The following is a 26,334-nucleotide window of genomic DNA, read 5'->3' on the forward strand; positions in this document are numbered from 1 at the left end:
AAACTGTGTGAACTGAGAGTTCCTCAGACCTGCCTGCAACAGGCAGAAGAGAAACTCCTCTGTATCTCCAGCAAAGCTGAGTAAAAAACCAACTGTACTCATTTATTTTCTTTTGCCTTTCCCCCCAAGCTACGAAATACTAGGAAGAATGTCCAAAGCAAACAGAAAAATTCTATTAATGAAATATGCAATTTAGTGCAGTTTCATGGCCTGACTCTGAGCTCAGCCAGACTTTTAAGACACAAAATGTAGCTGCAATTCATAGAACTAAAATAAAACAAATCTATTGCTTTGAGTAAAAAAATATGCTGCATTGCTATAAACCAGCTTAATGGGAAAGATATCCTGTGTGAATCAGTAAATATAACCCGTTACAAATAAATTAGATATCAAAGGCTAATAGTTTTTTAGTATAAAGTCTAAAGTCTCATATGTAAGTAACAGAAAGGAAAAACCAGACTCACTTTATTAACAGTTCCAGTAAAGCTACAGTAAAACTTTAGGTCATTTTGAGAATTAAAAAATTAAAGTAAACCTATAAACTCACTGAAGAATGACATAGATCTGACTCTTGAAAAGTTTATTACTCAGATATATCACCTGATTTCTTTTTCTTCCTCTATGAACTTTGAGCATAAGGCTGTAATTACTTACAGTGTCCTTGATTATGGAAGCTTTTCTCAACCCTGGGAAATTTCATTTGACTAGTTTTATGTGTTTGCATGTTCCTTTAAGCCAGGACAAATGTTCTTACCACATTCATATTTCTGTGGTTAGCAGCTTTTTCTGCATTTCTTTTGTCCTCATCCTCTAAAGACAAAATAAATGGTGTGCTGCTCAGTGTTGAACTTTATAATTTTAGTAATAGGCTGCATCAGGAATATATTTTGACTAACTCTGAGCCACTACCACATACAGTCTAGGCACCTACCATGGAACACCACAGTTCTAATTGTTTTCTTCACTGCTTAATTTGAACCAATATGTCATACTCTGGAAAACCAGAATATACTGTGAGGCACATAATGTAATCCAGTTATATTCTGTAATCTGATTTTGCTAAGAACCTTCAAATATATTCCAACAAAAAATGCACCCCTTATGTGAAACAGCAGGAACACATTAGAGGTGGCATCAAACCACTACTCCATTAGACATAAATTACTCACAGTGTGCTCCCCACCAAAACAGAGTAACAAAATTTGCAGGCCACAGTATGAGGCTGCACCCAGAAATATTTTCCAGATGAAGCAAGGAAGATTTGCAGTGGTTTTGTGACACAACTGGCAGTTTCCTGCAAGTGGGAGAGGTTATCTGGTGCCTTTGCTGCTCGGATTCTGTCCTTGCACATCTCCTTTTCTGAGTTCCACAGAAAGCTGAAGAGGGCACTTGTACAAGCCAAGGTCCATGGTGACTCTGTGTCCTTCCCTCTCTGCCCAGCTGGCCCTGAATGCTGAATAATTGATCACCTGGGAGCTCCTCTGTCAGACAAATCCAACAAATCCATTGCCAGCCAACTGTGTGTGGTATTCCAGCCTGGTGCACTTGTTGATTCTACACAACAAAGCCCTTTGGGAAGGAAGTGAAGCATGGCCTGTTTGTACCATAAATGAATAATGCTTACAACATTTAAGACTAATTTAAATTTTTTACAAGAGAAACATGCCCATATTGGGTAAAATACTTTTCTGATACTGTAAATATGAAGCCATGGGTGTCACAACTCACACTGCACTTATTACATTTATACTTCAGACCAAGTTTCAAGACAGAATTTTACAGTGTTTATGACAATTTAATAACTTAACTGATAATTTTGCTTTGCAATTCTGCTCTGTATTTTTAGCCCATTCTATTTGTTTCTAATCTGCATGGCATATAGGGCATATAGAATTACCAGAACTACCATTGCCTTGCTATTTTTTCCTAGGGTAAGAATAATCTCTTGGCTCTGACAGTCAAAGAAAGACACTTCTTCCCCCAAGTTTGACTTTGAGAATTAAGCTACAGCCTTTGCAAGCAGCACTATGCAAATCAATGTTTCCTACATAAGAAGCTTTTCACAGAGTCTGTAGCAAGAAACACCTTATGATAAGTATAGACCTATTTTTTGCAGTACATGGTAGCATACTTTCTTTCTGAAATGTTCCATTATTTCCATCTTTTCTGCCATACAAGATTATCTCATTTTCTTTTAAATCTAGTTACTACTGTTCCATCACTGCAGTGCCAGCCAGTTGTTTTCTCAACTCAATCCACCCAGTTTCATCTTTTTAGAAAAACTTGTGTCCCTTTGACTGCAAACCACTGGCAATGGAGAGCATTCATTTCACTCTCTGCTCTGTCATCCAACACAAGACTGAACAACTGGAGCCCCAAGCTGATCATATCAGCACTCTGGGAGTTAGAGGCAAACATCTGGAATTTATTTGTTAGAAATAAAATGAATGACATATTTTCAGGAGTTTTAGTTTGCACCTGTACTTATAAATCTCCATGAGGGTAAGGTATGAATAAATTTAACCAGGAACAGAAGGCAGAAGCTCAGATTTTGAGCCCTTTGGCTCAGTCCCTGTCAAGGGCCCCAGGAAGAAGGTTGGTACTAGGATGCCCTGGAGGCACAATTTGTTGAGCTCTCCTCTTCCAGTACAGGATAATGAACAGACTGTGTTAGGCATCCAGTCCAGTTCTCCACATATTGACTATGGGCCCCATTATGGATGCAGGATGCTGCAAGAACAGGAACTCGGTATTGCAAGGGAACCCTCCTATATTCCTTTCTCACTATAATGGAAAATACTCTGAGGTAAGCACCATTTTTGTATCTGCAGAGATCCAAGCAGGATGATGTCAGAAATGATGACAAGAACTCAGCATTTCAATGAGGTGAAGCCCACATGCTCCACACTCAGTACTTCACACACTCAGACTATTTCCAGTTATAAGCGTCAGTGAGACAGTGCAATAAAACTGAATTTAGCAGAGAAAGGCAGTAAGCAAAATGTTCTGGCTGCACCTTAATAAAAACCTTTTAAAAATAAAGACAAACTCAATGTCCCAGTGGTGGGATAGCTCCTATAAATCACTCCAGCATACCCTGTAGTTCTGTCTGTCATCAGATACTCCTGCATTTTTCCAACACTCTGCAATTTGACTCCAAATGTTATGTGTTGTGGGATTCTTATTTTTCTGGTATTTGGGGCAGGGACTGTTTTGGTTTTTTTGTTTTGTTTCTTTGTGTTGTTTTGTTTTGTTTTAATGAAGGATCTTAGGAGAATCCTTACAAGAATTGTTTTCATGAAGTGATCAAATGCTCTTTGGAGAAAGGAAAATAGAATTCCAAGACAGAGCAACACTAAGTGGAGGGAAACCACCTGGAGCATGACAGACCTACAGAGGGGAGGGAAGCACAAGACTCAGGTACCATAAAGCACACAGCATGCCCTATTTTACAAAGGTTGGGTGGGTTTTCTAACAGCAGGTGTTCCCTCTTGCTATGGATGACAGAAGGCCAACATGACAATGCTGGTGATATCAATGAAAGCACCCCAAACTTTGTCTGGAAGACTTGCTGAACAAAGGTCTGCTCTGCTTATTGCTAGTGCTTGCCCAAGTGGAAGGAATGGCCCTGTGGCACTGGCCAGAAGACAGGGAAACCAAAAATGTAAGGGGATCAGCCCCCTGGCAGAGTGTCAGCACTCTGGGCTCAGCACCAGCCTGCTGCTCTGGCAGTAGAGTTAGTGATGAACACACTGCTGGCAGCACCAGCCTGCAGAACTAGAGCACCAGCAGCAGAATGCTGTCAATACCTGACAGAGGTGTTTTCTCATATCACACAGCACCACATTATAAACTATTTCAGGCTGCTTCAGGAAGCTGCTAACACAAATTCACAGAAAAAAAATCCAAAAGCCATTCAAAAACCCCACAACCTGAAACAAGTATTTTATCACTGCTCAATGTTTGAACTGTCAGCTTTATCCCTCTGGCAAGAAGGCAGCTCTGGTTCCCAGCTAACACCTACTTTATTTATTTAGCTCTGCTGCATTAACCCTACATCCTGTCCGCTGGTGCATCCGCTCCACGGATCCCCACGCAGCAAAGCCTGAGCAGAAGGTGGGGGAGCTACTTTCCACAAGCCAAAAAACAGGAAATTTGATGACATTGTTCAGTGAGCAGACGTCAGCAGAGAGTGATACAAAAGAGTAAACAACTTCCTAGCAGCAGCAGACAAATGGGCCGGAACTACTGGAATCCTGTGCTGTCTGGTGTGTTGTGCATGAAAATTACTGTTTCAATGAAACAGGGAGAGATCTTTGGCTAATGCAAGCTGGAGCTGCCCCTTAGAAATCTAGGAACTACACCAGTTTTGTCTGTTTAATATCTGACTCCAAGTCCTTACCTTTCTGATCCTGAAAACATAATTTTTAAGAATTCATATTGGCATTCTACATATTTTGCAAATATTCTCAGTCATGTCTAGAAAAGTTGATTTGAGTAAAAAGGATTAACTTCAGTCAAAGTATGGAAGGCAGTGCCAATGATGCAGGTGCCACTTCATTCTGATCATACTACCATCAATCTTATATATACAATGAATATCTAGACATATGACCTATAATCTTGTCTAAATACTTTGATATGAAGGAAGCTCTTTGCTGGTGGAACCACACAGTAGGTATTACATCTCCCTTTTGGATTTCAGTGTTTGTTTTGTGAAATCTGCTCTCCTATTTTCCAGCTATGGGCAAATGTGAAATGTGATCCGAAAAATTAATTTCTCAGGTAGGCATATGATGAAGGTTCAAATCCAGGTTACAACAGGCAGGAAGGAAATGTAAGGGAGGATATTTCTACTCCAACAGAATTCTATTCTGCCCATCTCTGTCCAGCCTCTTAACTGCAAGAAGTAATATTTTACCAGTGGCCACAAACATGGAGCTTCACCAATGAATTCCAGTCAACTGTGTTGAGAAACATGGTAGCTCCTGGAAAAACTCTCTTGCCTGCATATCTATATGTAAAGAGACCACCAAGGCATGTAATTTTGCCTTCTGTACTATCCCTTTCAAAGGGATGCAGAGAAATTAAGTTCTATTCTGAACTAGTTCTTAAACTGTTGACAAACAAGTCAGACCAGGACTTAGCTGTGGCTTTAGAACATGGAAACATCTGAGGATCTTACAGAAAATACACAGGGATATTCCCAGGGGGATGTAATTCAGCAGGTACCAAACCAGGACTCTCATCTCATTCAACTATCCCCTCTAGCCAAAATCTAAGCAGAACTGACTCCTAAGATGAAAATTAGCAGCTAAATTTAGAGCTGTCCATGAGACTGCCCAACTCTCAGTAACAGAGAGAGAGAACAACAGGAAAGAGCCAGATGCTTCTTGGCTGTCCTTGCCAAATTCTGCTCTCTTTGGAGACAGAAAATGTACTGCATAATCGTGGGGAGGAAGACACACCAATAACCATGTCAACACTGCACTCAAATGACAAGGCAAACACACTGGGCCAGATCTATCTGCAATATAACCAGTGATTTGAGCAAACTTTGTTCTTCCTAAATCCTGGCAAGTAGCTACAGGCTAACAAACAGCTAGGCAAAAATAAATAAATACATGCACCCAAAGAAAAAATGCCAATAAAACACAGCAGGTCTATAAACAAAACAAAACTGCTTTTCACTCACCACTCTACCTACATCAGAATCTTCCTGGCTTCAATTAATTTGTTCTTTCAGCAGAGTATGAGTTTGCACCAGTTCTGTCATTCTTCCCTGTATCCTTGGTTTGAATGTAAGAATAAAGAGTTTAGAAAACAAACTCACCTCTGAATCTAATCATTCTCAATCTTCTTCTGTATTTGGTTACATGGTGAAATTACAAGTGTATACATATCACTAGCAAAAACTTCCAAGAATAAGCAAATCAACCTGGAGGAACTCCAAAGTGTTTATCAGAGAATGATATTCACTTGGGTGTGCCAACAATGTCAAGAAGTCACTTGTGTCAGAAGACAGGTTTGCTGTGAACCCCACACGGCTTCAAGACGAAATAATTATTTGGCTCAACTCCCTTTCCAACGTTCCACTGCACCAAAATTATGGCTGGGGGACAAGACCTGGCTCTGAGCTGCAGAACTGTGATGATGGTGCTGTGACCCCGTGGAGATACATGGCTGCACAAACCTGTCAGCCACATGGACCACTCATTTAGGGCCTTCATTGTTAGGTTCTGATATATACCAACTGAGGTGACCAAAGGCAGACAGCATGTGGTTTTAAATATAAATGAGACCATGCAATGCCATTGTGTGCAAGCACAGAAGCAAGCACAGTGTAGGAAGGGTGGGTGCTGTGCTGAGCATTCTGCAGGGCAGGGACAGGGATTAGTTTCTAACTCTTCTCAATAGGATCTGGCACAAAGGACAGCAATTTCTACAGAAATTCCCTCTCCCTTCCAATGGGCTGAGGCCCCAGACTAGCAGGTAAGCCACAAAACACAAAATGCTTTCCAGTTATCACAACAATGCCATACTGCTAAGATTGATTCAGCAGCCACTGTTTCCTGCTTTTTCCTGTGCACCTAAGCAGAGAACTCGTTTTAACATTCTGTGCCTGGCATCTGTCATTATCCCCCATGTTCAATTACATTTCTACATATGATTTTATTTCATGGAGGTGTATTTTGAAATTTTACTTCTTCAGTGTAATATAAAAGCAGTTTTTAATAAGATTAAATTAGTTATAAAAACCCAACCTAGGTTTAGAATGGAGTGAAGCTGAAGACCACTAACTATGGTATTTCCCCAATTTCCCCTATTTCAGGTCACTTTACATTAAATTAGCAAATGGACTAAACTATGTTCTGATATAAAAAGAGTTCTTGTCATGAAAAACAAGAGCTCCAAGAGTTTGATGCACCTACCATGTGCCCATCCACAAAGGGGAATGTGTTTCTTACAGGATCACTGCACAGTGGTAAGCTTTGTTTCTGTAGAGATTTTGACATATGGCTGAAGTTAGACTTAAATTAGAATATTCCTCTTTGAATTGAGAAATGATCTTTCTGTGCAAATGAATAGTGTATTCAGTGTGAATAAAGCTCCTGCTATTGCACAGCTCATCTTATCTACTGATGTAATTTCCTCTTAGCTGATTCTGTAATATTAATAATCACCATACAGCCAAAGAGGTCATACACTAGGAATGTATACTTAAAAATTCTTCAACATAGCAGAAGAGTTGGAACAAAATAATCTATGTTTCTGTCTACATGAACACACTGAATGACTTGCATGAACATGACATTATGCCATTTAAAGGTGGGGATAAAGAAACCTGGCTGCTCAGGGGAAAAAAGACTCCAGACTGCAATAGAAACACAACAATTGAACATAGGAAGGAAAATCACAAATGAACAGTGAACCTAAGCTTCCTATAAAAGGGCCATAAATAAAGTAATCATGCTGATATAGGTAACAGATCATGCACAAAATTATGATTTGATTTATGGATTCAGGACATTTCTTATTTGATCCTTGATAAGGCAATTCTTGTTCTAAAACTGACTTCCAGCAGTGACTTCTCTTTCCCTGAACACAACAGAAGCAGCATCCTGAACACAGTTATTTTCAGGACTCAATATCTGGATGCACAGACACTCCAAGGATCCCCACTTACTCATCCAGCTGAAGAGCAGAAAAAAGGAAAACATGCAGGTGCAGAAAAATTGATGTTTTTAAGGCACACTGGTACCTTTCAGGGTATAAAGCTGGAGTACTGGTTATTTTCCTTTAAGTCAAAGCATTTAAACCATTTTAAAAACCGCAAAGAAAGGTTGTAATTTTAAGTTAAGCTTGTGCCTAAACTCTTGCTGAAACACAGCTTGGTGTTGCACACAAGCGACTTTGTAATAGACATTCATTTCCAATCAGACAACCTAGACACTGCAGGAATTACATCTTACTCTTAGGATTGCACTTGGACTGATTCTGTCAGTCCCCAAAGAGAGAATTCCACTGTTTATTACCAGAGCTGGGATTAACTATGTACTCTAGTAAAGACACTAGAAATCCTAGCAGGATATAACTGTATAATTACACTTCTCACAGACATCTCAGAACACAATACAAATCTCAGTTAGTGTTTACTGACACCCCCAGAGCATACAAACTCATAAATGAAGTTTTTGTAGATTTATAAACAGATAGAGAAAAGCTTATTGGAAAACAACAGACTAGCCACACTTACCACACTTAAGCTCAATGAGGTTCTGGCAAACTAGAAAATATAAAGGAAATAGTTGTGTAATGCCTAATATCTGCTAAAATGGAAAAAAAATGTTTCTTTTATCTTGGCATGTTTTAAGGGGATGGTCAGAGAGCACAGCACTGCTTCAATATGAAATCATGCCTATGATCCACTGAAGTTTTAAAAGCTGTGTGCATGCACTGTACAGTACCAGGTTAGCTTTGTTGAAAAGAGAGCAATTTCTATTTGCTGGGAAGCTGTGGCTTTAACCTAACAGCTCAAAAGCAATACATTGATTTTCCTGCAACTAAGCCAAGGAGGATGGAGTAAATATTCTCAGCAGACTAGGAAATAAATCTACATATACATTTATATCTATAAACCTGTTTGATACTGATAAATCTATATTCCATTTCTTTGCTCTTTCACTCTCTATACATTAAACAGCTATTGCAAATTACCAGGAAACTGTCATTATTGTATACTTCCAAAGCTTCCCACTTTCATATATCCCAGCTCCTGGAAGGTGCTATCATTGAGCACCAAGAAGGCAATGAACAAGGGGAATCTTTGTGAGAGCACTCCTTGGTATTGGCCCTGCTCAGGAGATGTGAGGCATGTGCTGCTCCTCAGCACAGCTTTTCTGAGAGTCACAGGGGATCTGTTTCTACAGATGCAGCAGAAACAAAAAGGTAAATGTAGTCCTGGCCTATACAGTCACAGCTCTCACAGCTCTGTCTCTGAGCTGTCCCAGCAAAAAACTTTATTTTATACCACATAAATAGGCTTTGAGTGTCCACAAACAATATACTCTTTTTTTGCACTGCAATATTATGCCTTATATTGTATATGTCCAACCAACTGCTTCACTCTATAAATATTACCCTCAGATCAGCCAGATCTGAGCTCTCCCTCAGCTGCAGCTGGACTGCAGCACCCATGAGCCTCCCCTTGGGCAGGCATCTCTCTCCAGGTTTGAGATTCTTCATCTAAGAGAGCCTTCCCTGCCCAAGGCAGAGATCCCCTTGCTAAGTGACTGGTAGCACACTGAATTAATTCTAATGAAACATTATTAAACTATGTAGCTACTCAATATTAATTAGCATAAGCTTAATAGAGATAATTTCATCAGACTTATGCCTTTGTCCAAGTCTAAGACTTAGACTGGCCCAGTTGCACTAAGGCTCTATAAGGGGCTCAGAAAGCAAGGGGGTCCACTCTGAACCTCATGACTCAACAGGAAGATCTGTGGGCTCTGTGTGAATCATACTAACCAGATTCTCATCCAATTTTCCTTTGGATGTTTCTTCCATGCAGTAATTAATAAGGTGAACCTTGCCATCAAACTTACTGACCTGTAGCAAACCCCTGTTAAATTTTATTAAATATCATCAAATTTATTGAACTCTGCCAAATTATTATTTCACCTTAATAAAACATACTGCTACTTCTGTCTTTTGAATGAAGTGCATTCTACTCATCCCCAACAGCCAGAATAGCTCACATTCCAGGACAGAATAAGAGCAACTAATTCTATGTCTTCATTCCAACACTTGGACATCTTTTTGGAGTTTTGTCTCAGGTACCAAAGATCTAAGGCTGCCCTGAAGCTAATGCATCCCTTCTCAATTCAGCATATTCTCCACCAGCATACTGTCCCTGTGACAGATGAAATCCATCCCTTTCCTTTGTTGTTTTTCCTCAGACAACAAAGAAATCTCACAAAGGGTCAAAATGTATCATCTCTGTTGCCAGCTAACAATTCCTTATCACCATTACTCATTTATTCTGTTTATGTTTTCTTATTGCCATAGTAACAACACAGCTACAAAAGGCTTGCATGAAATAAATCAATGGAGTCTGCAGACATGAAAGCTGCTCAGTCAAACAATGGTCCAGCCTGAGGAGAGAGGGTGAGGAACAAAACCTGCAACACATTAATACAGCTTTTTATCATGCCCTGGTAACTAAAGAAAACTTATTTTATTAAAATCTAATAGGGAATGTAATACAAGGAGGAAGACTTGAATGAGATGGTCCTGAGTATATTAATTAAGTGTTGATATTACATGCAAACATCAGAAATTTGGCCTCTAGCCTAATGATCCTGCAGTTTAAGAGACACAGCCCTCAATTCTTCCTTATACTAGTGTCCTTTTTTATATGAAAAGCCTCACCACTTGAAATGCAAGACAATTCCACAAACAAAACTTCACAATAGACAAGACATACTGAGAAAAATAATCTAATAATGGTGATCTGCTAATACTTTAGGGAAAGCATGGAGAGAGCCTGTTGTATAAAGGGCAGGTAGGCAAGTTCGGTTCAGTTTGTTTTAGTTTTTTATCTGCTCTCTCTGGATTTCCCTTTACTGCAAGTCTCAAAATATATTTACTGTTAGTCTTTTTACTTATAATTAAGTGCATCACAATGTTGATACACTAAGAAAAATGCCCAGAAAGAGAACTTTTAAGATCACAGCCATTTTCATCTGAACACAGGCAATTTGCCCATTTGAGGTGCCCTGGTGTCTCCACATGATTTTTCCCAACTGGATGGGCAATGTCTCACAGATCAAATACATGACACAGAGGGAACATCAGGGACAGGTGGATGAATGTAACACAGGGGGAAAAGCAGTGCCAGAGTGGAAGGCAGTGCTTTCCACAGGCTGGAGACAACCACAGTTAACTGGGTCTGGCATGGCTGCTGCTGTCAGCAATACTGGAAAGCTTTCAGAGCAGCAAATAAACCCAAGCAGGTATCAACTCACTGAAAATAAGTTTAGCCTTGAAATAAGTTGTTCTCAGAAAGAACAACTTCTAATAGAAACAGGGACAGGCTGAAAAGTAATTAGCTTTGAGACAGTGCAGGATGCATTTAAGAAAGACATTTAATGCTGTGGCTGCCCATAATAGCAGAGGAGTGACCTTCATGACCCAGGTTATCCTCCTACTCCAATAACTGTGTATGTCCCCAGAACACAAAAAAAAAATCCAAAAGCTTTTGTTCAAAGCCCTTGTGCCTCTATGTGCTTGTTGTGTGCTTAATCCATTCTACAGTGGCCAGTGAAACAGTGAACAAGTGGTATGAAAGAAGGTTTTAAAATGCAAGAAAATGCATTAAGCAGAAACAGAGTAAGGTACTACATCAGAACCCCAAATGTACTCTATTTGAAATTTAATTTTTAAATCTTCCATCCCCAACTCCAAAGCAACAAGAGCACAGAAGTGATTAGGGAACCAAATCTCCTGGTTTTATGGTTGTCATTACACAGGTCATAAAAATTTCTGGCTCTTTATGCCTTTAATACATTAAACATAATTACAACCATGCCCTAACAGAAAAGTAATCTCACCAGTCAGCATGTGATTTTAGGGTTTGGAAGAAGAGCAACTGCTCAGCAGCACACAGAGCTCACTCAAACCAGAGAAGAGGAGCAGGCAGCTGCACAGCCACGTGATTGGGAGTGCATCTTACAACAGTTTGTGTAGTCCTCTGGCCTGAGCTAAAATCCTTCATTACCACCATTACCTCAACAGGCAGCTACTCCCTGAAACTACAAGAGAGTTGCTTGAATTCTAATGAAAAAGAGAAGGAAGGTTTTTCAGACAGTTGGGAGGAAAAGTGGTCCCAGAGACAGCACTCACAGTGTAAAGAAAAGCTGAACTCCATTCAAGAAGTACATTTATAACATATTGTAAGTTATCTGTTTATTCCTGCTCCATACAGAATTCCCACAGGTACTGAAGGGGGAATGGGACTGAGTCAAACATTCTGACAACATTTGAGGAATTACTTCCAATTCTGGATGCTTTCCATTTTGAGAACCTCAGGTGACACTCCTACAGCTGATACTTGAAAGGGCTGCAAATCACTGTTTATTTTCTTACCTGCCCAGGCAGTGTGATTCTCAATTTGGCAGCTCCACACACAGTGAGTCTGTTAGATCTGCTCTGGCAAAGTGAAGCAAAATTCAGACACCTCAAGTTCCTTTTCCACAGCAGAGGTTGCCTTACTTTACATCTGTTCAACTCAGCTAACTCTCCTTAACACTACAATGACTACAGACAAAATTTACCTTAATTACCTTTAAAAAGCAAAGAATTTAGCATCAGTCATCAGAATGAGAAACTTCATTTGTTTCTGCTTTCAAGTTCTGTAAAGGCCAATTCAGCTCCAAATTCATTGAAAGGCACTCAAATGACATTTCAAACCTAAAACACAGACAGGCCTTGGAGCAGTCAGCATGTTCAGTGAGAATGGGATAACTCAGCATTTAGATAGAGTATTTCTAAGTTAAAAAAAACAACATTAATCTTTAAGTCCCTCTTCAAAATCACATCATCCACCCTTGGAATTAATGCCACATGAAAGTTTTATTTCTTCTTAACATTTCATTCAAACTGCCTAACTGCAGGTTTAAAGCTCTTCCATCAACACTTAGATTTGAAAATTGTACTGATTTACTCTCACCTGAGATCATATAGAGTAATCTGCTTGCTACCTCTTTGTTGCAGTGTCCCACTGTGAATGCATTAGCAGCATGAGGTGTTGCTGCTCTCCAACCCATTTCAGGCATTTGCAATTTTACCAGCTTTTGAAGAAGTTGGTAAAACTTAGCAGTGAAGCAGGGAAAAAACTGACTTTCAGGGACTTCCAGTGTGAAAATCTCACCAGCTTTTTGTTCATAAAAGTCTTTTTAAGGATGTGGATATTTAAGTTCTTCAAAAGATGTAGTTACAAAACCTCTCTGTTCACTTTTAGGTTCTTGTGGGGCTTTTTTTTTTCCCCATGGTTCAGCATCTGGACCACAAAGCAGATAAGACTATTTGGCAAACATATTCATCAATACTAAGCCTTTTTTGTAGGTACATTGATATTATCATATTAACTCCATCAAACACACCCACATCAAAGGCTTACATTTGCTCATAGCATGAAGCTACCTATGTCTCATTTTCCTGTGGAACAAAGACATCAGTACTATAAGTGGTAGAAACATTCTCCTTCACTTGTCAGTCAGGGTTAAAGGGGGAACCCCATGGCATTTGCATCACATGGCAAATCAAAAGAGGAGACTTTCTGTTCCTCATCCTCATTTTCTGGTTGCAGATGCTTCAAGACTGAAGCAGCAGGAGGCCCAGAAGCAGCATCCATCACCATGGGACATGTCATGTGCCACACTCAGACCCACAGCTGAGCAGCACAGGCCCCCACTCCACTAGAACCTCAGCACCTTCTTTCCAGCCTTCTGGACAGATGAGTGTCTCCAGCTGCACAGCAGGAACTCCTTCCCTCAGCTCTTTAATCCACCTCACCATTTCCCGGTTGCTCATTCTTTTGTTCTTTGAAAAATGATTCCTCCCAGCTCCTGTAACCGGGTCATAACTTCCCATCTGGCAGGAAAGCAAAGCAGCTTTCCAGCACGAGCATGGGCAGGGCTGTGGTCCAGCCACTTCCCTGGAAATCAGGCTGCCTGCTTAGCCTCAGTCTCTCCTGTCCTATTGCACCAGAGAAATATTTCTTCCTATTTCTTCCCAGCCTCAAGCGGCATGTCATGCACATGGCACATCCTTTCAGCTGATAAAACAGGTTTTCCAGTTAAAGGCTGAAAACTAAATTAGAGAAGAACATAAAAATTCACACATACCCAATTAATGATCTTTGGCAAAGCACTGCTTGAACACCATGATGGGGTTTTACAAGATTATTGTTATTGTTTGGCAAAGCTTTTAACTGACTGTTACATTATTTTTAATGAGTAGTAATTAAGGGGGAGTTTGCTACTGAGTTTTAATTTGAAAGACATTTTTCTTAACACATTGGTATATTTAATTGGCACACAGCAGTCCGTGTGAATGCATGCACACAGCAATGTACACCTTCCTCACCAGCAACTGCAGTTATTCTAGTGCACATGGCCATAAATTTACAAAAAAAAAAAAAAAGAAAAAGAGACAAGCAGAACAGGAAGGAGACAGTCACAAGACACAGGGCCCAGCTCTGAGACTAGGCAGTAATATCCATAGCTTAGTGAGGTTTGCCAGGAACAGGAGAGCAATAAGTAAGGAATCACAAACAGCTGGGGGTAGGGGGGAGCTTTGGACTGGTCCCTTTCTAGCCCAGTCACAGCCAAAGCAAAGTCCACATTGCCAGACCAGGGGAACAACAGGAGGAGTCTGACACTACTTTGAGGCAGGAGCTCAAACGTCCATGGACCTTGGAATGACTTGCAAAACCCTTGTGTGCTGCAAACCATATTTACCATACTGAGAAATGTGGTCTTTGAACCCATTCTCACCTTGTCTTACCACAACCAGTGGTGCCTCAGTGTGAGCAGTGCATCTGCCAGCAGGGATGTCCCCTGCCCTCCCTCTGCCTGTACTGTGCCAGCTCACACTGATCACACTGGGAAACAACAAAAACACAAACCTAAACTTCCCTTCAAGGAGATGACTTTTTGTCTCCTGAGTGTGAAACAGAAGGCACTGATGCTGTGAAGGATCAGACCTTTCAGAATGCAGCAGGAGCAGGCAGACCTGGAGGGTTTTCCCCACTCCTGCAGACCTTTTCCTCCACAAGGCAGGTGAGGGTCAGGCTGTGCTGAGAGCAGGGAACAGATGGGTACTGTGCCCTGGGGCAGGGCAGTTCACAGGGAGGTGCAGGTGAGCTGGCTCAGCAGGGTCAGGGCAGCTGAGGAAATAAGCCCTCCTCCTGTTCACTGCTTGCCATACATTTCTATACTTTTTTCTTATTTTTGTCCTTCCTACCTCACATTTCAGTGGTTTTTCCTTTTATTTTTTTCCCTGCCTCACTCTCACTGCCTTATCTCCCCCTCTCAGTCCTATTGATTAGCTCCCCTTTTTAAGCATCCACTTGTCCTCTTGTTCCATTAACCAGAGATGGATGGAGGCCCCAGCTGGACCAGTAACAGCCTCAGCAGTCAGTGGCAGAGAAGTGCAAGCCTGTCCTACGGCCACCACAGCCTGCCCACCAGGCAGTGCACCCAGCAATGCTGCAGGGAAGCAGCTGCCCTCACATAAATCAGCTGCATTTCATTATTTTAACATTCTGAATGCCTTTGCTTCTCAGCTCCATCACTGTAGCCAGGGATCATTCTCAGTCACCCCACTTTCCTTCACAGGGAATTTTTTGCTCCTCTGGGCAGAGCCCAGCAAAGAGGATCTACCACAAGCAGATTAATTGGGATTTCCCTCCCTTTTCAGCAGAGCCTGCTCTCCCTGACCCACAGCTGGTGATGCTGGCAGACATGTCAGAGAGTGTCACCCCTCCAGCACAGCTGCCCTGCAGCTCCTAATCCTGTCCCTGACAGCACACAAAGCCTCCATCCCTGGCAGCAGCCCCACTGCTGGGTTAGTTGCATGCACAGAGCAGTTTAACACTTACAGTCTCCATGTCAGTATTGCAGTGGAGTGTGATGCCTATCAGCTATAGAAGACAAACACATTTGGGGCCTCTTGAAGCTCAAAACTGAAATCTCCCTCTGTGAATACTCCACAACTCATTATCAAGATGCAGGTTTGATTTGTGAAAAACTATTCTTTGCCCATTCCCAGACAGCACTAAAATCCTGAAAGATCTGGCTCTGAAGAAGTGTCCTTCTGGGAAACATGACCTTTGGATGGGGCAGAACAAAGACTTTTTCAGTTTCCTCCATGTGTACGAGGCATCTGCCCCACTGGACATCAAAGAAAGCCACCATGATGATAGGAATCTTTACTTTGGCAGAAAATGGCATGCAGCATATAAACAACATCAGACTAAGATGAGAGCTGACCTGCTGGGGTTGTGTGTGCTGCCTGTGACTCCTGCACATGGCTGTGAGCTGGCTTAATTTTGATTTAGTACCTCTGTCTCATTTGTGTGGATTTATTTAGAAAATTCTATAAAGCAATAAATAACTAAATAGCTAAGGGACTTGAGGATAATTGGACACAGAATGCCTCGTTCACATCACATATTCATATTCCTGCTGACTACTATATATGATTTGTTGTTAAACCACAGAGATTCAGCAACTTCTGATTGTATTTAATTTGTCTGACAGTGCCTGTTTTGCTGACCCCCAGGGCTCCCTGCAAGGCCTGTTTTCCCAGACTCCCAGAGGGGTGGACTGAGCTGTCCTGAATGAGGAGTGTCACATTTACTGGGAAAAGATGAGGATTTGCTTATGGCTGACATGTGTCAACTTTAAACCTGTAATAAGGGCGCTTTTAGAAACACAGTTGCCTGGAGCTGACTGCACTGTGTCACCTGGACAGAGGAGGCACATGAGGAGTGAGAGGTTACATAAAACTCGTTTATGACAATGAATCCACAGGGCATTAGGAATCTGCTAATTAGAAAGGAAGAATCTGCATGTACACACACACCCTGCTAATTGGTGATTGTGGGAATGGAAGGATCAAGGAAATACATGGCAGCTAAATAGGATTTTAACACGATCCTAAAGAGACAGAAAGACTCTTCCCTCAAGGCCCAGTAAGCACAAAAGTGGCAGACAAGGTTGGTGAGAGCAGCCCTGCTGTGCTGCAGCTGCCCTTCCATGAACAGCATGGCTGAGCTCATCTCAATTCCAGGGCAGAGGAGGGACCTCAGCCACCTCTGACCCCAGGAACAGCCAACACCATGGCAAGAGCCTCCAAAGCATGCTGATTTCTGTTTCACTTCCCACCAGAGCACAATGCTCCACTGCAGAGATGTGACTTCACATTCACATGGGATAGTTCTTGGGGAGAGTGAGGGATCCATCAAAAGCTCCAGAGAGCCACTGGCACCATGAATTCCTGAGCAGACCATGCTGACAGTAAAGATAAAGAGAAAATGGATTACATCTCTGCACAAATACCCCAGTCATGGAGCTTCACTGAGATTCCTCTGAGAGTCTTCTGACTTCCATGGTGTTTATACACTGACTGTGGCTTTTTCCATGATGCTACCAAGCTCTCCCTCCCTCAGGCAGATAATGTCTTTGAAGTGGTGTACAATAAATTGTGCAAAATTGCCCTCCTTTTTCATTTTTTAATCAAGGAGAACAACAGATCCTTAAAACACAGAATTAGACCTCGAAAAAAGAATTGTTCTATGCTAAGAAAAGAGACTTTTTAGCACCCAGACCAGCTCCAATAGTCTGTTCTTACACAAAAAAACCTGAAGCACAGGTAAAAAAGACAAAGCCAACTTGCAAAATAATTAAGCAACAGTAAAATGTAGCACAGGTGAAAGCAGTAGAAACTTTTAAGTTGATGTCTAACACTAAGTAGCTGAAGTTCCCTCCCCAAGCAGGGTGTTGAAGAACAGGGCTCGTGCAGCAATAACAAGAATTGTCCCCAGAGAAGATGCAGAGCCCTGGCTCTGCACCATTCACAGCCCACTGTGCAGTGCAGTGCTGCTCACAGATCAGCTGGGACCAGGAGCACACTCACCAGGGGCCATCTGTTATCCTCTGCTCAACAACCACTGTTAACTCATTGTCACTGTATTACTTATTAATACACGGAGTTGGCTGTTCTTCCTGCAAAAGAAAGTTGTTCCATAAACATAAGGACTTATTTCCAACCCTCAGCATTCAACACTTGCTTGCTTGCCTATGCCAGAGTCTTAATTTTTAAAATCTCTTCTTGTGATACAGACTTTTAGGAGGAAACAATTTATGCAGTAGTTTGCTTCTGGTATTGAACAGCCCTGATGAATAAAAAGATCAAATTAGTGTTCCCTAAGCTACTTGTCAAGGTGGAGGAGGAAAATTAATAAGGTTGCCATTCTATGAACAATGACTGGGTAGAACTGCCTTCATTTTAGTGGCAGAGATTTACTCCTCACTTTCCTCTCCATAATGTTATTTACTCATGGTATGTTTTTTTACAGATGGGGACTCTTGCTTGTGAGAACACTTGTGCACAAGTAGCAGATTTTTTCTCAGAGATTCATTCAGAGATATATTTTCTGCAAGGCTACAGCTGCATTTCTGAATGCTGCTGCAGTATAATGAGTGCAAAAACAGACACAGTGTCAACAAAACCTCCAGGTAGAGCAGCTCCCTGGCTGTTGACTGAACTGTGTATCTCTAAAGGACTGCAAATGATGCAATCAGGGCCCTTCCATTACCTTACAGCAGCACTGGCAAAACTAGATTTAAGGTAAGTCATGGTCCCCAGCACTCCTTTAAAAAAACAAAACAAAGGCAAATAAACAATTTGAGACAAAATAATAATCCGAGCTGACTTTGCAGTGTTTGACATGCCTTCAAAACCATGTTGTGTTTTCAGAGAATGCTGTGGGTTCTGTGCTCTGTGGTGTTTCCAGGGGACACAGCTCTTCCTGTGGTATCAGACCTGGCACTGCCACAAGAACTTTGCCCCTGATTGTCTCAGTGAAAACACCACAAAAAGGAACACTTTCCACCACTGACTGAAAACATCTAAAATATACATCTGTACAGGGATACATTTATATATTCAGGCACGAATAAAAAGAAGAGAAAAATCTGGGAAATAGATGAAAATCCAATGAACTATTTTATCAAAATCAAGTAAAAAGACAACAAGGATTTGGGTAAGGATTTTTGTTTGTTTGTTTGTTTTTGAGAGATTCCAGTCAGGCTCAAAAGCTTTGCTCATTTTTAGCTGGTGGATTTGAGCCAGAGCCTTTCCTTGGCTCTGACTCAACTCTACTCTATAGCTTTGATTCACTGAAATCTCAGCTGCAGCTGGGGGAAGGGAGACAAGTTGGTGCTGCTCCTGCCAGGGGCAAGCAGGAATTGGAGGCAGCAACTCACCCACCACTGTTCCTCTCCCTCCAGGGTGGAGTGGGGTCTCTTGCTCCTGAAACCCACTCATCTGTCCCTGCCAGGCAGAGCTGCTGGGTCATCCAGCCTCACCAGGTCTTGTTTGATGTGTGAAAGAAGAGTCAAAGGGAATCAACCCAATTATAGACAGATTACATTGGGTTCAAAGAGGTTCCAGTAATGTCACACCTCCCTGGGAGCTGGTGAGGATGCCCTGCAGCCACAAGACAGGTACCTTCTATACACTGCAGGCAGCAGGGTGCTCAGTGTGTGTCCAGACTAAAGCTTGGCTTTTTCTGTCCAGAAAGACTGTGCCTGGCAGCATCAGCTCCCCAGCACAGCCTGCCAAAATGCCCCAGCCCTGCCCAGGAGGGGCCAGCTCCACAGATGAGAATGTTTCTTCACCTGGTTTGTTCAGGAATTTGGCTGTGGCCCTCTCCAAGGCTCCCAGCACAACCCCAGCAGGGTTGTGGAAACCAGCAGAGCTGACCTGAGAGCTGCTCTGAGCCCACTGGCTACACACACCAGCAAGGCTGGAGAGGACAGTGACTGCAGCACAGCCAGAGATAAACTGATGATGTAAAGTCTGCAGCTTTCATTCAACTGCTCAGTTATCCAAGTCACACATTTCCCTCTGTGAGCTCAAAAAATTTCATTATAGAGAAAGAAAATTGTAAAGGGAAGCAGGTCAGGCTTAGACAGACACACACAGTCCAGGGCACGTGGCAGGGAGGCAAGGAGAGCCACACAGCTAATTGCAAATTGCTGCCATTGCCATATTAGTCATGCAACATAAATGCTGTCAAGTAACAAGCTTTATGGGAACAGACTCTGATTTCTCTAACAATGCCAGAAAGTGGCATTGTGGCTAAAGGCTGTAAATTAAGCATTGTCAGGGTTGACAGAAATTTGCCAAGATCTGTAGACTAGCAGGGGAAATGGGGAGTGTTTAAGACCAGGCTCTTTCTGCAAGCATGACTGGCTGCTGCTTGGGATGCCATGGAGGGGAAAGGGCAGAAGGAAACAGAGACATCTCAGTGGCCAAAACACGTAGTCTCAGAATGATTATGCATGCAGAAGCCCTGGAGAACTCTTTCTCCAGAAAAAGTAACCATAATCTAATGCTGCTTGGCCAAATACTTTCCTCCTTTTGGTGCAAACACAATCCACACTATCTACCCACATTTTTCTCTTCATTATGCAAAACTCTTGACTTCCCTTATGCCCCAGTGCTGATCAAAAGGGTAAAGGTACAGCTGTGAGTGTTAGGCATGTCTTACTTCCTTCAAAAGAAATAGAGATTTCCTTCAGATTCATTTCTGACTGCATAAACAGTTCAGCTTGCTCCATTTTTCTGTACTCTGCACTAATTAGTATCATGACTCCAAAATGCCAATTTACAGCTTCTCACTCAGGAAGTCTTGAAGAAAATTAGAGTCAGATATATTTCTTTCTGGCATTTATCCTCTTCCAAAATGAATCTATTCTTAACACAGAGCCATGTGGCAATGGGGAAGAAATACAGAGCCTTTCACCCCAAGTGGGCGATTTCATCAGAATTAGTATCTCTCTACCTACAGCAAACTCATTTTTGTGCTGCTGTGAGATTCCTGGCTGTGGGACCATTCCCAGACTCCCCAGCTAGGCTCCTTTCTGTTTTAAGACAGCAGTACTCAGCCATCCCACTCCAGCAGATGAAAAAGTTCCATAAGTGTCTGTATAAAACACCAGCCAGTAAAAATAGATTCTAACAATCAGAAAATGCAACATTGAGATTAGAGAGTTGCAAAATGAGAGAGAGACCATCACTCCAGAGGGGTAGCTAAGCAACAACTGCTTTGTTTTGTTTTGTAATCTATATGAGGAATAAAAATACCACAGGCCCAGAAAAAATATTCTCTGTTCTGAAGAAGAGCTGGGGCAATGTCAACCAGTCCAGCTGCCTACAGTGCATGAAAAAGTGTCATTTGTTTTAAACCTGCCATCTCAGCTGCTCTTGGCAACCTTGCATCTGACTGCTCAATGTGTCAGATAATGATGGGATGGCTTTATTGAAGTTTGTGTGATTTTTTTGGAAAACGTATTTAAGTTAGGTGTGCTATTTTTGAAAAACTGATAGGAAGTTTGTTTGCTTAGAAAAAAGCCTCCCTTAGAAGGGACATTCTTTGAGTAGGTTAATTAACCTAAGAAGCACTACATTAAAACACTATTACACCAGGAAGTTCCAAGCACCCCTCGAAGGAAACACTATCCTTTCCAAAGTCAAATGTACTCCTAAGTTCTTTAAGAGCCAAAATAATTGAGTACCCAACTAAATTCTGCTGGATGAACTCTAAAACCCAGGCTGAGATAGGGTGAGGCACCTTATACCACAAAGAAATGGAAAGTGCTGTGTACTTGTTTCAGCCAGTTCTGAAAACTTTTGCCATTTCCAAGGACAGACTCTTCCCCACCAGAGAGCAAGTCCAAGATAAGGCACAAACATCAGAGCAAAACTCCTCACTCCTTAAGCCTTGGGGATGGCTACTTGCCCAGTTAGGAGTCACAGCACATTTGCTGCCATGCAGCAGAAAGTTCTCCTATAGAGGAGAAAAACACTGAGAAAAAATTAACAAAAGAAGATGTATTGAGCCTACTAAACTGAAATTCCTGCCTCTTAGATGAACTACACAGTCCATATCAAGGTAGCTTCCTAATTAAATCTTTACAAGGCTGAGATTTTCTTAGTGAACAAATACAGAATCTTTATGGGTGTTTAAGCACATAAAGACAGAGAGGTGACTCATAACTTCTTAAAGCATCCAAGAGAATTCACAACATGAATTGCTGAAAATCCTAGTTGGTGCTCACATGCATTTCAGGAACCTGTCAAAGCTTGTCCTTTAATCCCTCAATGAATAATCATAGAATAGTTTGGGTTTGAAGGAACCTTAAAACCATGTAGTTCCAACATTTGTTTTCAGGTATTTACTAAAATCTCTTTTACCTCTGGACCATTTTGAATATTGTAATGTAATATAAGAATATCTGAAAACTGAATGAACTTCTCTTACTTTTTCTACCTTTTACATGGATGTAACTGTATCAGTAGTAACTGAAGAAAAGAACTGATTTATAGGCAGTATTGTCCTTTCATCATAGGAAAAGAAAAATATAAACACATATTATTTTAACATTTAGAAACACATTTTGTCCAAATCACAGCGTTGCCCAATCCCTGCTAAGTCCTGTGGTGTCCATGACACCCTTCTTGACACACCAGGACAGGCAGAGGTAGAGAACTCTCCAGAGAATGTTCTCTAGGGTCAGGAGGGAAATCTCTCTGAGGAGGAAGATTCTGAACAATCAGCTTTTGAGGAGAGCTCCTGGGGAGGCTGCACAGCCTCTCCACACTGCAGCCCCTGGCAGGAACATTCAGTGTAGTTTGGGTGAAGTAGGACAGAAACTTCTTCTATTTCCAAGGCCCAGGTCTGTTCCTTACTGAAGTCAGACAGTCAGACCCTGACTGGCATTGGACCCTAAGTAATTTATATCCCAAGTATTTCTAAGTTCTTCACCCTGCCTTTAAGGAGACAGAATCAATGTTTGAGCACCTTAAGAGGTCTTGCCACAATTGTTATTTTCCAATGAAGACAAACTTCTCCCTCCACGGCAAAGCAGACCATCAAGTCACTGCTGTTGCTGATGTTGGTTAAACTGAACATGGTGGAAGAAGAGAATAAAATAAAATTACAATTTCCATGTGATGGGCCCAAACAAACAGCCATTGGGGCTATGCCCTTCTCATTCCAACAGATGGAGACAGAGACCTTTGGGTTTAAGCACCATGCCTAAATCTTAAAATCTACAAATTCAGATATCACCCTAATTTATCCATGCGCTCTCACAAAAGCTTCGGCTTCTCACTAAATTTCCACCAAATGAACAACACTAACAAGGGAAAAAATCAGTTTACAGAAATATGTATAGAAATAAAATGGAGGCATAAACTAAAAGTAAAAAAATTTAAAAAAAGAAAAAATATGTATCTTTCTCTCCTATACTACATTACACTCAGCCATAGCCCAAAAAGCAGTCTTAGAATGAGAAGTAATAGGTTTACTGAAATTGTATTTAACTAACTTAACTAAAAATACTCACGAGTTCGGGGAACCAGTCTCATAGTTGGAGGAAAAAACACAAGTCAAACATTTTCCCTGTTTATTGTACTTTAAAGGTTTGGATACTCTTTGTGCTTCATAGCTGCTGTTTAAGCAACTGAAGCCATGAGGGCTCTGAGGTGCTCAGTGCTTCAGGAGAGCATGTCACACCCCCACGATATTCTGGGTTCCCAAAAATAACCTTGGGAAGTTGTGTCTCTGCATTTCAGCCAGCCATGGAAATGTTGCAGTAGGTCCTGTTGACCTTAGTGCCTTCTTATGGCCTCCAAGGAGCCTTTCCCAGCAGCACGGAGCTCAGAAGAAACTCTTTGTCTGGGCTATGTAAGGTTACTAAACTCAAGATACCTTTCAAATATATTTATCTGATGTATTTTTTTCATATAGCTCCCTCTGCTTTTTCTGGGAATAGCAGTGAATGTACTGCCATTTGAACCATGACATCTCCCTGGTTTCTAAAGTCATCTGTGTAAGCATTTTCTGGGATGTTGCAACTGGCTGTTATTGCGACATGCTCTCCCCCCACCAGCACTCTCTATTGCTTCCAGGTTGTGACACTCACTGGCAGTTTGCACTCCTTCCTCCCTCCAAGCTCGAGTGTTTCACCTTCAGGAAATGTCCCAGCTCCTCTGGTTTCTGTACCTGGTTTTCATGAAACAATCAACAACACTGCCAAGTTTCCAGGCTGGCCATTTGTAAATCAATTTATTACTATACATGCCACGTGCTTCTGACCTGTGCAACAACCCACACCATGAGGAAGCAAACAACAGAGACAGTTCTCCTCTGATACCTGTATTACTCTGCTTTCTGATCGTTTGCTGGATTTCATCTAAAAATTGCACTGTTGATTAAAACAAAGAAAAACTTGTTTGGACTATTTAAGGCAGGAGGACTCTGCTTAAAAATCTTTGCCTTGAAACTAAAAGCAAAACTTACAGTTGTTTACTGTATCAGTTTTAAAAACACTTTGCAAAACTAGACAATAAATTTACTCTGTACATATGTCTTGTGTTTCTCCTCTCCAGCAGCTCCAAGCTGTGCACTTTCCTTACTGCTAAACCTCTTTGTTACTGGTTCACTGTCCTGACTGTTCAGCTTTTATTTATTTTATTTATTTTATTTATTTATTACCTCTAGACTTTTCACTCCACCCTAAATTGAGCAGCTAAAATCTCTGAATTTCTCCAGTGGTTCTCCTGTTACTGCTGCAAACTAAAGAAGCCTCTTCCTCATTTACAGTACTGTCAATACCACACGTTTTTCACACCATCTACATCTTTGCTCCCCTCCAGCTCCTCCCATACCATTGTCCCCACTATTATCTTCTCAGCTTTCTACCTTTTCTTCCAGAGTAGCTTTTCACTTCTCTTCAGCCAGTTTATGCAAGACCCTTTTCTTCTTTTTGCTCTTTACATGGCTTGATTTTGCCTCTCCGTACATTAACTTCTGGCCTCTTCAACACAAGAATCCCATGATAATCTCATGATAATCACACAAAATTATCCTGAGAATAATTTTGACATTTCTTCACAGGGACGAAAAGGCTGGAACAAATAACCACAGTGCTGTAGGAGTTTCTTGAAGATAAATGTACTGAATCCAACTGGGAGTTCAAGTTTTACATTAGAACACAGAAGCAGATCAAAATTAAAAATAGAAGCTACTCCATAAAGGCAACCACTAATGTAGTTACACAGTTACAGGAAAAAATTGTGTGTGGGGGAAATTTTACTTAACTGTAAGCAATCAGAGATGAACGTCTCATATATTTATTAGTCACCATGACTGTACTTTTATTTTTTTGCTCAGGTGGAAATGGCACAGCCTAGATGAATCTACAAACCAGCTCTCCCTCCTAAAGTCTTGCCACCCTTGAAAAGGTGATCATATCACAGGGGAAAGAAAGACTATACTTTTATAGCTTCTTGTACAAGTAGTTCCTTATTTTTGATTTCTAACATTGAAGCATTTTTTTCACTTGGCAATGTTAATTAATTTGATGCTCTTTTTTATGCAGTGACCACAGAAAGCCAAAACAATGGAAAATTACTTGAGCAAGATTCATCAGTCACAAAGAATGATACTTATTCTGGATGCTCACTCTATTGTCTTTATTCAGCAATCAGATTATGATTTCATTTTTAAGTCTTTCCCTTTTTCTAAAGGCACAGTTGAAAACTGAAGCTGAAGAAGTTAAGAAAAGGGAAGTTCTGTGCTTCACTAGGGACACTTCCAGGTGGTCTAAATCTGCACTTGTGTTAGCACAGTCAATGAAGTGATGACAGTTCACCAAGGAAGATTTTACCTTCAAAGATGTATATGGCCTTTTTGTTTTGCACTTTATTCCATTCCAGAAGTAGTGTTGATTTTGGCAAAACATCCAAAGCATTGCTGTCCCCTTTTAAAATTCATGTAAACTGCTGAAAAGACAGGTCCAACAGGAAAAGTCTAAAGCCATATGACCAACTTCCTGCCAAACAGAACCAACAAAGATGATGCACAGCAACATAAAATGTGCAAGGTAATAAGCATGACACAGCTCTCTGAAGAACTTGCTGCAATGCATCAATAGGATGTAATGTGACATCTTCAAACACTTCTAAAAGAATAACTGGTTCCATGCAATCATTCACGTAGAGACTGCAGCAGTATTAAGCTTTTACCAACCCTTTTATTATATCCAGAAAGCAACTCAGGCAGTACTTGAGTAAGGCTAAGAAATGTGGGATCAGTAAGTACCACCAAGGTGTCACACATGCACAGTAAAGACTCTGAAAATACACTCAGAGACAACTTTCTAAAAAGATAACAGTAATCAAAACCAGCACTTTGTCTTTTTCTCAAGTGAAAGACAAACATATATAGAACTGTATACACTGGGAACACAGCTGTCCAAATCTGCCTTCTTTTCTAGTCATAAAATACCACACTGTTTGTGCACAGGAGAGAATAGATGGAAACAGCCTCACATTTGTACAGAGGTCAAATGCTGAAAAATGAAAGAGGAACCTCCACCTCTGCACAGCTCACTGGACAAGAGTGTCAGCCCCTGGCTTCTGGACAGACTTCACAGACACAGCAAACCCAGAGACAACCTGCCACCCCTG

General features: G+C 41.3%; 1 protein-coding gene across 4 annotated transcripts in view; it reads right to left on the reverse strand.

The window, feature by feature from the left end:
- Positions 1-26,334, reverse strand: part of PDE8A (phosphodiesterase 8A) — a 138,114-nt gene that overhangs the window by 43,370 nt on the left and 68,410 nt on the right. The window contains exon 1 of one of the 4 annotated variants that reach the window (XM_079317841.1): positions 23,208-23,321. The exons of the other annotated variants lie outside the window; for them this stretch is intronic. The gene's annotated coding sequence lies outside the window, so the exon portion shown is untranslated. Of the gene's footprint in view, positions 1-23,207; positions 23,322-26,334 lie in introns of those variants that run through there. 4 annotated transcript variants of the gene reach the window in all.

The sequence above is a fragment of the Erithacus rubecula genome (genome assembly GCF_903797595.1).
Source record: "Erithacus rubecula genome assembly, chromosome: 14".
In the NCBI taxonomy this organism is placed as follows: domain Eukaryota; kingdom Metazoa; phylum Chordata; class Aves; order Passeriformes; family Muscicapidae; genus Erithacus; species Erithacus rubecula.